The 12,751-nt window shown below is 43.1% G+C and overlaps 1 protein-coding gene across 1 annotated transcript in view; it reads right to left on the bottom strand.

Moving 5' to 3' along the window:
- The window catches only part of LOC108294043 (centrosomal protein of 83 kDa), a 144,126-nt gene extending 132,602 nt beyond the window's left edge, over window positions 1–11,524 (bottom strand). Inside the window, exon 1 of the mRNA XM_037733739.1 lies at window positions 11,502–11,524. The gene's annotated coding sequence lies outside the window, so the exon portion shown is untranslated. The remainder of the gene's footprint in view (window positions 1–11,501) is intronic.
- Window positions 11,525–12,751: the final 1,227 nt, after the last annotated feature.

The raw sequence follows: 12,751 nt of genomic DNA on the forward strand, positions 1-12,751 counted from the left end.
GGGTTGTTTTTTTTTTTGAGATAGAGTCTTGCTCTGTCACCCAGGATAGAGTGGGTACAATCTCAGCTCACTGCAACTTCTGCCTCCCGGGTTCAAGCGATCCATCTCAGACTCCCAAGTCACTGGGATCACCATGCCTGGCTAATCTTTGTTTTTTTAATAGAGACAAGGTTTCACCATGTTGGCAAGGCTGGTCTTGAACTGTTGACCTCAAGTGATCTGCCTGTTTTGGCTCCCCAAAGTGCATGGATTACAGGCATAAACCACCATGCCTGGCCAAGATGTGATAATCTGAGTCTCTGGAATAAACTGACAATAGATTGACAGGAGAAAAGGCATACAAATGTATTATGTGCACAGGAACCACACAAAACATGAGACTTAGAGAAGGACCAGCAGGCCAAAATTTGTTGGTTTTTTTGAGACAGAGTCTCACCCTGTCGCCGAGGCTGGAGTGCAATGGCGCCATCTTGGCTCACTGCAACCTCCACCTTCTGGGTTCAAGCAATTCTCCTGCCTCAGCCTCCTGAGTAGCTGGGATTATAGGTGCGTGCCACCATGCCCAGCTAATTTTTTCATTTTTAGTAGAGACAGGGTTCACCATGTTGGCCAGGCTGGTCTCAAACTCCTGACCTCATGACTGCCTGCCTCAGCCTCTCAAAGTGCTGGGATTACAGGTGTGAGCCTCCACGCCCAGCCAAAGTTCTACACCATATGGAAAAGAAGAGGAGGCTGGGGCTCCTGAAGGATTGTGATAACAAGCTATGGGAGGGTAAAGGGGAAATGCATTGTCAACAAAGCCTTTTTTTTTATTTTTTTTTATTTTAAGATAGTGTCTCACTCTGTTGTCAGGCTGGAGTACAGTGGCATGATCATAGCTCACTGCAGCCTTGAATTCCTAGGCTCAGGGAATCCTTGGACTATAGCTAATTTTAAACACCCAGCTAATTTTAAATTTTTTTTTGTAGAGATGGAGTCTCCCCATGTTACCCAGTGTCAGGTTCCAGCTCAAGTTGGGGTCTGAGAGGAGTCAGAGAAGGGGTGGCAGGTAGCTGAAAGAACACCCGGGGGGGGGGGCGCTGTTGTCAGGTGCGATATGGCTTTATTCTTTCTCCTTCTCCATAAGCCTTTGTCTCAGCTGCCCACTCTGGTCGCAGTCCCTCTGAGCACCAGCTCCATGGCTCCTGCTGCTCTCACATCTGCATTTTTGCTCCCTGCATGCTTGCTACTTCCTGGCTCCTTCCTGTTAACCTGCAAGGTGGCCGGCTTTATCAAGCACCTTCTCACAGTATCAGTGATACATTTATGCACCTCACAGACAATAGTGACTCAGAGCCAGGAGATGAGCCCACCCATAATCTGGTTATATAACTGTGATTATATAATGCACAGAATTGTGCACCTGCGCTTCAATCCTGCTATGCCATGCTGCACTGGATGTTTATCTTGGCCCACTCTTGACTATAGTGCAGTCATTTCCCTTATACCCAAGTTGATCTTGAGCTCCTGGGCTCAAGTGATCCTTCTTCCTTGGCTTCCCAAAGTGCTGGGATTACAGGCCTGAGCCACTGAGCCCGACCAGGCTGTCTTATTATGCAGATAAAGTCTCTGGAGTAGCAGCCCTGAAGATAGTAGCCTCTGATAAGAGTTTCTCTGGGCATGGTGTCAGAACTTTCTTCTCTTTTCCTGTGAGCTAACTTTCTCTGTTAATGATTGCATTCCTTCTGGAGAAACTTCCCGTGGATAAAGAAAGATGAGCACAAGACCTTCCCTACATTACTTCTCTCCGGGTGCTCTCAGTCTGAAGCCTAATGCAGCCCCAACACAATAAGACTAAAAGTACAGTAATAATAGACCTAAATTCAGGATAGTTGTTAACTTTGAGAGAAGAAAAGGAGGATGGGGTTGGAGAGAGGCACACAGACGACTTTAAAGGTAATGAGTGAAGAAGGTGAAAACAAGTTGGAGACCATTGAACAGGGCCCAGGGACAAAACTCCTTATCTGAGGAATTTAGAAAACAGCAAAGAACACCTGGTGACCATCAAACAGTCCATCCGAAGGCAAAACTTACCTGGGAAATTTAGAAGTAAGCTTCCCAGCTGGGTGCAGTGGCTCGTGCCTGTAATCCCAGCACTTTGGGAGGCCAAGGCAGGCGGATCACCTGAGGTCAGGAGTGCTAGACCATCCTGGCCAACATGGTGAAACCCTGTCTACTAAAAACACAAAAATTAGCCTGCCATGGAAGCAGGTACCTGTAATCCCAGCTCCTCAGGAGGCTGAGGCAGAGGAATTGCTTGAACCTGGAAGATGGAGTTGCAGTGAGCCAAGATTGCACCACTGCACTCCAGCTTGGGCAACAGAAACTCCATTTCAAATAATAATAATAATTAAACTTCCCTATTATCTAAAGTCAGCATCTGGTTCCAGGCCTCTTTCAACTTTTATTAGGTAACTAGAATTTTTATGCATTTTGGGAATTCCACGTCGAAACTCATTGTGCAACCTTGCTGACGTTAAGGCACCCAATGTCTACAAATGTAATAATTTTTCATGACCTATGTGGCTAATATGGCCCAAACTACCTTAAGCTCATGCCTTGGGGTCCATAAAATCTCCTAAGGAAAATCCACCACCTCACACACAGTCCTCTCATTGAGGTGCCGCTGTACCCTTTAGCAGTAGTCCTTTCAAATAAACTTTCCTTTTTCAAACCTATGCTTTTGTCGGTAAGTTCTACTTACCAACCCATGAGTTGACTACTTCCCAATGCCAGGGTTCTGACACCTCACCTGGCGTTAATAATGTTTTGGAGTTTTTTCTTTTAAATTTGGTGGTAAATTCAGAGGTGTTTGGTTGTAAATGTGTTTCATTTTACTTCATAAATATTTTTGTGTCTAGTCACTGTTTAATAAAAGCAATTTAAAGAACTTAACTGTCTAAGAACCAGTTATATGTCAACATAAATAGAATAATTTTATTTATATAAAACTCTATACCTATTACATGGATCAACAACAATGAAAGATGTGTACAAGGATATATGCTAATGTATTAATAATTGTATCATTTAGTGAGTGGATTTGCTCTCCTTGTTTTACTTTAGTATATTGTTTATTTTGTTCATATAAAGGACATGTATTCTTTCTTATAAACAAAATAAAACTGGCTAGGATGATGACCCATGCCTGTGACCCCAGCACTTTGGGAGGCTGAGGCAGGAGGATCACTTGAGCCCAAGAGTTTGAGAACAGCCTGGGCAACATGGCAAAACCCTGTCTCTACAAAAATACAAAAAGCTTGTTGGGTATGCTAGTGCACCCCTACAGTCCCAGCTCCTCAGGAGGCTGAGGCAGGAGGACCAATTGAGTCTGGGGAGTTGAGGCTTTAGTGAGCCATCGTCATGCCAGTGCACTCCATCCTGGGCAACAGAACAAGACCCTGACTCAAAAAATAAATAAGAAGGAAAGAAAACTGTTTCTTAAAAAAAAAAAAAGATGTAACTATTAGGATATTCATAAAAGTTAGATAGATGAATAAATAGATAAACATATTGTGTAAGAAAGAATTAACCTTACCCAAAATGAGGTATGGCCTTTGCTCTTTACCCACCTGACAAAGGGCTGATATCCAGAATTTACAAAGAACTAAAACAGATTTACAAGAAAAAAACTAACAAGCCCATTCAAAAGTTGGCAAAGGATATGAACAGACACTTTACAAAAGAAGACATACATGAGGCCAACAAGCATATGAAAAAATGCTCATCATCACTGGTCATTACAGAAATGCAAATCAAAACTACATTGAGATACCATCTCATGCCAGTTAGAATGGCGATCATTAAAAAATCTGGAGACAACAGATGCTGGAGAGGATGTGGAGAAATAGGAACACTTTTACACTGTTGGTGGGAGTGTAAATTAGTTCAACCATTGTGGAAGTTCAACCATTACTGGGTATATATCCAAAGGACTATAAATCGTTCCACTATAAGGACACATGCACATGAATGTTCATTGCAGCACTGTTTACAATAGCAAAGGCCTAGAACCAACCCAAATGCCCATCAATGATATAATATTGAAAATATGGTACATATATACCATGGAATATTATGCAGCCATCAAAAATGATGAGTTCATGTCCTTTGCAGGGACATGGATGAACCTGGAAACCATCATTCTCAGCAAACTCACACAAGAGCAGAAAATCAAACACCACATGTTCTCACTCATACGCGGGTGTTGAACAATGAGAACACATGGACACAGGGTGGGAAACATCACACACTGGGGTCTGTTGGAGAGAAATAAGGGAGGGACAGCAGAGGGTGGGGAGTTGGGGAGAGACAGCATGGGGAGAAATGCCAGATATAGGTGAAGGGGAGGAAGGCAGCAAATCACGCTGCCATGTGTGTACCTATGCAACACTCTTGCATGTTCTTCACATGTACCCCCAAACCTAAAATGCAATAAAAAAATAAATTAAAAAAAATTCCAGATAGTCTATGATTACACTAATCTGTGGTAGAGGCTATGAGGCACATGGTATCTGCTCAGCCTCCAGAGTACCTGGAGATTAAGGTCATCCATGTGGGCAGTCAACCATGTCTATGTGATCATGCCCCAATAAAAACTTTGGACACCAAACTTCTCTGGTTGGCAGTACTCCATGAGTATTGCCACACATTGTTGCTGGGAGGCACAAGGGCTGTCTCTGACTCCACTGGGAGAGGATACTTGGAAGCTTCATGCTTGAAACTCTCCTAGACTCTGCCCTTGCACCTCTTCCTTTGGTTTGTTTTAATTTGTATTCATCACTTTAATAACCCATAACCATGAGTGCAGCAGATTTCACTGAGTTCTGTGAGTCTTTCTAGTAAATTATTGAAACTGAGAGTGTTCTTTAGAAATCCCTGCACTTTCAAGTGGTGTCAGAGTGAGGGTGATCCTGGGGACACCTGAACTTTGGAGTTGGTGTTAGAAGTGGAATTTGCAAGAATGATGACTGTATTAGTCTGTTTTCATAGACATACCCAAGACTGGGTAATTTACAAAAGAAAGAGACTTAATTGGACTTACAGTTCCACATGGCTGTGGAGGCCTCACAATCATGGCAGAAGGTGAAAGACATGTCTTACATAGCAGCAGGCAAGAGAGAGAATGCGAGCCAAGTGAAACGAGTTTTCCCTTATCAAATATCAGATCTCATGCGACTTACTACCACAAAATCAGTATGGGAGAAACTGCCCCAATGATCCAATTATCTCCCGCCAGGACCCTCCCACAACACATGGAATTATGGGAGTACAATTCAAGATGAGATTTGGGTGGGGACACAGAGTCCCCATCTTTTTCTTTCACCTTTTTCTTTTCTTTGCCTAAATAAATTACTTTCTGCAAAAACTCTTTGGGGTCCAGTATTTACTTGTGAGTGCATCACAGCCAGCATGGTCCCCTCTCCCATTCTTGGATGAGTGAGAGACCAAGAGCCTGGAAGAACATCCTCTTGGGGGAGCTGAGTCTCCCCTGCACCCTGGAACCCGGTCACAATGCTGATGCAAGAGGTAGGCTCCCATGGCTGTGGGCAGCTCTGCCCCTGTGGCTTTGCAGAGTATAGCTCCTCTCCTGGCTACTTTCACAGGCTGTCATTGAGTGCCTGTGGCTTTTCCAGGCACATAGTGCAAGTTGTCAGTGGATCTACCATTCTGGGGTCTGGAGGATGGTGGCCCTCTTCTCACAGCTCTACTAGGCAGTGCCCCAGTAGGGACTCTGTGTGGAGATTCTGACCCCACATTTCCCCTCTGCACTGCCCTAGCAGAGGTTCTCCATGAGGGCCCCACCCCACAGCAAACTTTTGCCTGGGCATCTAGGCATTTCCACACATCTTTTGAAATCTAGGCAGAGATTCCCAAGCCTCAATTCTTGACTTCTTTGCACCCACAGGTTCAACACCACATGGACACTGCCAAGGCTTGGAGCTTCCACCCTCTGAAGCAACAGCCCAAGCTGCACCTTGGCCCCTTTTAGTTACAGCTGAAGTGGCAGGGACGCAGGGTACCAAGTCCCTAGACTGCACACAGCATAGGGACCCTAGGGCCAGCCCACGAAACCATTTTCTCCCAAGCCTCTGGGCCTGTGATGGGAGGGGCTCCCGTGAACACCTCTGATGTGCCGTGGAGACATTTTCCCCATTGTCTTGGGGGTTAATATTCAGCTCTTCGTTCCTTATGCAAATTTCTGCAGCCAGCTTGAATTTCTCCTCAGAAAATGGGTTTTTCTTTTCTATCCCATTGTCAGGCTACAAATTTTCTAAATTTTTATGCTCTGCTTCCCTTATAAAACTAAATGCCTTTAACAGCACCCAAGTCACCTCTTGACTGCTTTGCTGCTTAGAAATTTCTTCTGCCAGATACCCTAAATAACTTCTCTCAAGTTCAAAGTTCCAGGATCTCACTCTGTTGCCCAAGCTGGAGTGCAACCTCAGCTTCCTGGGCTCAGATGTTCAAACTACCTCAGCCTCCCAATTAGCTGGGACAAAAGGTGCACATCACCATGCTCAGCCAAATTTTGTATCTTTTGTAGAGATGGGGTTTCCTTATTTTGCTTAGGCTGGTCTTGAGCTCCTGAGCTCAAGTGATCTGCCTCCGAAACTGCTGGGATTTCAGGTGTGATCCAGGCAGCCACAGCTACTTATTTTCTTGTCTGTGTCTATCACTCCTCAGCAATCTCTCCCAAGTGGACTATAAAGCCATCTGGTAGACAAAGTGATATTTGTTTGTTTTTTAATATTTCGGCAGAATGGTTTTAAAAGGTTAAAAGGTTTAGTTTAGATAAAAAGATTTACATTGCTCACACATTAAAGTATAATATTAAATGATGTACAGTGAAAAATCACTCTTTCCTCCCCCACACCATTCCCCATTAACTTTGTTTTCTTCCTCTATGAGTAGTGACTATAGTTTCTGTTTATCCTTCTGAAAAATGTTTATGCATATTTAAGAATGTATATGTGTATGTGCATTCATTTTTTCCACAAACATTGCACAGAAATGATAGCATACTATACACACTCTCTCTGCACCATTTTCCCCTGAGTATGTATTAAGGGTCTTTGCATATCAATAGGTAAGGAGCTTCTTCTTTGTGTATATGTCTGTGTGTGTGTGTGTGTGTGTGTGTGTGTGTGTGTGTGGTGTGTGTGTGTGTGTGTGTGTGTGTTGAGCTACAGTGTGTTTACTATTATAAGGGCTTTAGTAAGACTGTTACATTATAATACAGGGAGTTGATAATAATAAGTGCTGATGATATCAAAATGACTAATAAACACACGAAAAGGTGCTTAACATCATTATTCAGGAGGGATATACAAATTAAAAGTACGGTGAGATTTTACTACCCACCCACTAGAATGGCTAAAATAAGCAAAATGAAACATCTGACAATACGAAGGGTTGGAGAAGACATGGTACAACTGGAATCCTCAGTCACTCTGGGGAGAATGTAAATTGATACAGACACTTTGGAAAATTGATCATAACTACTAAATCTGAACATCTGCATAGCCTATGACACAGTAACTCTCCTCTTAGGTATGCTAAGAATAGAGCTGCCAACAGAAATGCTACATATGTTCACCGAAAGACATACAAGTATGCAGTAAAGGATTAATCTTGTCCAAAACAATGTTTGGCCCGTGATCAGGAGGCAACCTCCAAGCCCTTGGAATAAGAATGTCCTACGTGGGGGCTTTGGGCTGCACCAAATAGCCTATGTTAGTGATGTCACTTATAGCCAGGGTGTTGGGCCACATGGCATCAATTTTACCTCTGGAGAAGCTGAAGACTAGGAATGGCCAAATGGTAGTTGTCATATTCATGTGACCAACCCCCAGTAAAATCCCAGGACACCAAGGCTAATGGAGCTTCCCTGGTTGCCATTACTCCATGGATCGGCCACCCATCACTGCTGAGAGAAGTAACCACTGTCTACAGGACTCCACTGAAAGAGAATGACTGGAAGCTCAGCCTGGGAACTTGCCTGGACTCTGTCCTCTGTGCCTTTTCCCACTGCTAACTTTAACCTGTATGCTTTCACTGTAATTAATGATCATGGTGAATATAACAGCTTTCTTTCTGAGTTCTGTGAGTCCTTCTAGTGAATTATTAAACCTAAGGATAGTCTTGGGGATCTCCCAAATGGCAACAAGAATGTTCATAGAGGCATTATTCATAATAGACAAAACCTGGAAACAATCCAAATGGCCATCAACTAGAATAGACAAATTGGTGTATATTCATATACAGGAATATCCTACAGCAAGAAAAATAACTACGACAACATGCAACTATATTGGTGAATCACCCAACCATAATATTGAGCAAAAGAACCCATAGAAAGGAGTATGCAGTGTATTATTTTAATTATGTAAGGTTCAAAACTTAATCTACATTGAGAGAAGCCAGGATAAGGTTACCTTTGAGATGGGGTATTGGCTGAAAAGCTCAAGCTTGACACTTATAATTTGTGCATTTTTCTGTGTGTAGATTATACCTCAACAGAAAGCTTATTCCCTATATACCTATTACCATTGTAAAAAAAAAATTAGCGAGAGGAGAAGAGGGGAGTGGGAAGGAAACTGGATTGGATTCTGGCAAGGTTGTAGAGTAACTGCAACTCTCATACACTGCTAATGGGAATGCAAAATGATAGCACTACTTTAGAGAATAGTTTGACAGTTCCTTATAAAGCTAAACCTACACTTACCATATGACCCAGCAATTCTATCCCAAGGAGTTACTCAAGATAAATGAAATTTTATATTTACACAAAAACCTATAGGCAACTCATTATCTTCAAAAGAACTGGAAGAATGCAAATATCATTCAACAGATGAATGGATACATAAACTATGATACATCCACGGAATGGAATACTATTATGCTATTCAGCACCAAAAAGGAGTGTACTATTGACACATGCAACACCTTGGGTGAATCTCATGTATTATGTGAAAGAAATCACACTCAAAAGGCTGCACACTACAGGATTCAATTTCTATGACATTCTGGAAAAAACAAAACTTTAGAGACAGAAAATAAACCAGTGGTTTCCTGGGGTTGGGGTTACAGGAGGCACTGACCACAAAGGGGCAAAAGAGAGTGGTGACGTTAATGTTATGTAACTTGACTGTGGTGGTAGCGATTACACAGCTGAATGTGTCAAAACTTAAACTATACACTTAAAAGGATGAATTTCATTACATACAAAGTATATCTCAGTAAAACCGACTGACGGATACATAAAGATGTCTAAAGTTTACTTTTAAGTAATAATAATAATAACAGGTGTCACAAGAGATGTAAAGAGGAAGGAGACTACGAAAAATTTATTTCCCAGTGAGAATTGGAGAACTGTCATGGAAGTGTTCGTATGTAAACTGAGCCTCGAATAGGAATAATATCTGGGGGGTGACCATCTTGAAGAACTAATTTCCAAGCCCACATTCATGAAAGAAAGTATCAGAATCATATTTCTGCACTTCTGCCGTAGCACCTTCCACCCAGCCACAAACCAAGTAGGACCTAAGCCACTTAGTCCTATCTGTCATGGCATACCTTTGGGTGTGAGTCACACTGCCTCCGCCTGAGAAATAGTTCCAAGCCCAGAACACATGGGGCTTACTTAGAGAGTCAGAATCCTCAGGTGTCCCAGGGACTTCAAAACTTCAATATTTGTCCTTTCAGAATAAGAAGGAGGCTGGGTATGGTGGCTCACGCCTGTAATCCCAGCACTTTGGGAGGCCAAGGCGGGCAGATCATGAGGTCAAGAGATTGGGATCATCCTGACCAACATGGTGAAACTCCATCTCTACTAAAAATACAAAAATTAGCTGGGTGTGGTGGCACACGCCTATAGTCCCAGCCACTCAGAAGGCTGAGGCAGGAGAATTGCTTGAACCTAGGAGGTGGAGATTGCAGTGAGCCAATATCATGCCACTGCACTCCAGCCTGGGTGACAGAGCGAGACTCCAACTAAAAAAACCCAAAGCCAAACAAACAAAACAACAACAGCAACAACAAAATACAGAATAAGAAGGAATAACCCAATTAATTAATAATTAAAGCTAACACTTGCGTAGCACTGACTAGATGCTGGGCCCTGTTCCTTAATTTCACATATGTCTAATCAGTTCTTACAACAACTCCATGAAGTAGGTACTTTTGAAAACAACCCCATTTTACAGATGGGAAACTGAAGAACCGAGTGGTTAAGGAACTTGTTCAGGGTACAAAATTAATAAGGGTAAGAGGCAAAATTCAAATCTGAGCATTCTGGCTCCAGAGACATCTTCCTAACCATCACAGTCTAGTCCCGCTCCATGCACAGTTGGGGTAGGGGCGGGCGGCCAGTATGTCCCAGTCCAAGTCTCTCAAAGTATGAACTGCTGCACACTACTGTGATGGAATCAATTGAATGGGTTGTGATCAGCTTTTAGAAAGTGGAATGGAATATAAGTAAATGTATTTTGGAATGGGATGGAAGAGATAATACCAGGGTACATTCCAGAAATATGTACTGAGTCACTATATAGGTCGTTATTTATTACTGTGGGTCAAGGTCTGAAAAGTTGAAAGCCATTTTCCAGGTCCACCCTTAGAGGATCAAAGCTCAAGATGTCCTAAGCCTGAAATCCGGGCTATCTCTTCTCCAAGAACGTCAGTCCTCACCCATCGCACATCCAGCAGTCTCCCTAATGCTTTTGGGTCTTGAGGGCAGAGTCCCACTACCTTAGGTCATTGACTGCTGCAGAGGAGTAGGCTGGGTGTAATTCTGTTCAAAATGAGAGTCAGTCTAAGCCCCAGCTTTAGTAATAGCCACAAAGCTAAAGCACTGTCATTCTCTGAAACAGACAATGTGGATTCTTTGCACTCTCGTCAGGTGTACATTACACCTGGTGGGGAAGCTCCAGCTGAAACGCCTACAGCTCTTTGAACCAAAGTGCTTTACATTCCCTGCCTTCTCACAATGAGAAATGGTGCAAATACAGGCAACAGGGGACCAGTATTACTGAGCTCCATGGTACCATTCACTGGATGCCTGGTGGCTCAGGTGTGTAGGAGATAGTGGCAGTGTCTGCAGATGCACATAGAGGCTGCAGGAAGAGGTCATGCTGCCTGCCCCAGGAGGCCACCCCCTCAAGGCTCCAGCAGCTTCCAGAAGTAGGGGAGACTTGTCTTGCTCAGACATAGAATCCTCATGCATATCTGGGCCAGAGCACAAAGTACTGACACACTAGCTTTCCAGTCTTCCCGTGTGCACACCTAGGCGCCTCCGAGGGCATATGATTGTGGTATACCTGGTTCTGGGGAGTTCGTTTCTTCATGGATTGCATTTCTCAGGGGAATACTGCTACTTAAACAAACCCCTAGATGTTATTGGCTTAACACAAGAGATGAGTATTCTTTATGGTGTGATAGTCCCACATGGGTATGCCTACCTGGCATGCAGCCTTCTACATGGTGATCTAGGAGCCCGGACGCCTTCCATTCTGTGACTTCACCCTCCTTTAGGGTCTCTAGGACCTCTGAGTCCTCTGCATCCAGGCTGCAGATGGAGAAAGAGTAGAGAAGATATGCCCCTGTCTTAAACTCATTGGCTATTTATTGAGAACATAGCCCCTTTCAGGTGCAAAGCAGGAGCTGAGAAATACTGCCTATGGATGGGCTGCTGTTTCCAGCATCAGGTCTTCTCTGCAGTGAGGGTGTCAGGAATCTTTTTTTCTGCCTCATGGACCAAGAACCACTGTGTACATACCACCCCGGGAATGATCCCCCTTTTCTTGAAGAACAGTTAAGCTTCCTCCTCCAGCACCCACCCTTTACAAGGGAAGCGCTTAATGATTTTCTGCCTATGCGTATTGTAGCTGGTACGTCTCTTCCTCTAGAAAACACAGGGAAAAAGCCACAAGTTGACACTTAAAGCAAGACTCCCCTTCTGTTTTCTAGGGTACCTGAACATTAGGAAATAGATTCAAAGGATGCCATTGCTAGACACCAGGAACAGAGACAGGAAGGTAGAGTTAGGGGAAAGAGTTTCATGTTTTACTTTACACTATTTTGTATATTTCATTTAAACGCTAATGAGCAAAAGAAGTATTAATCACCATTGCTGTTTATATGAAATTCAAGAATAGGCAAAACAAACTGATTATGATAAAAATCAGAATAGTGGTTATCTCTGGGGAGGAAATGGGTTTTGCCTGGGAAGAGGCAGGAAATGTTCTCTATCTATCTCAATGTGAGTGATGGCTATGCAGGCATCTACACAGGTAGAAATTAACCATGCTCTACACTTACAATTAGCACAGTTCATGTTCTTTGCCATATATACATTATACTTCAATTTAAAAAAATGTACATATATATATATATATATATATACATATATATATAAGTTTAAAAATTCCCTGCACTAATTCACCCCCTGTGTTAGTCTGTTTGCATTGCCATAAAGGAATTCCTGAGGCTAGTAAGTTATAAAGAAAAGAGGTTTATTTGGCTCACTGTTCTGCAGGCTGTATAAGAAGTGTGGTGCCAGCATCTGCTTCTGGTGAGGGCCTCAGGAAGCTCACAATCATGGTGGAAGGTGAAGGGAAACCAGATCACCACATGGCAAGAGAGGGCACAAGGGTGAAGGAGCAGTTGCCAGGCTTTTTTAAACAAGCAGACCTCTTTTTTTTTTTTTTTT

Source organism: Cebus imitator, unplaced genomic scaffold (assembly GCF_001604975.1).
Source record: "Cebus imitator isolate Cc_AM_T3 unplaced genomic scaffold, Cebus_imitator-1.0 Scaffold18, whole genome shotgun sequence".
NCBI lineage: Eukaryota > Metazoa > Chordata > Mammalia > Primates > Cebidae > Cebus > Cebus imitator.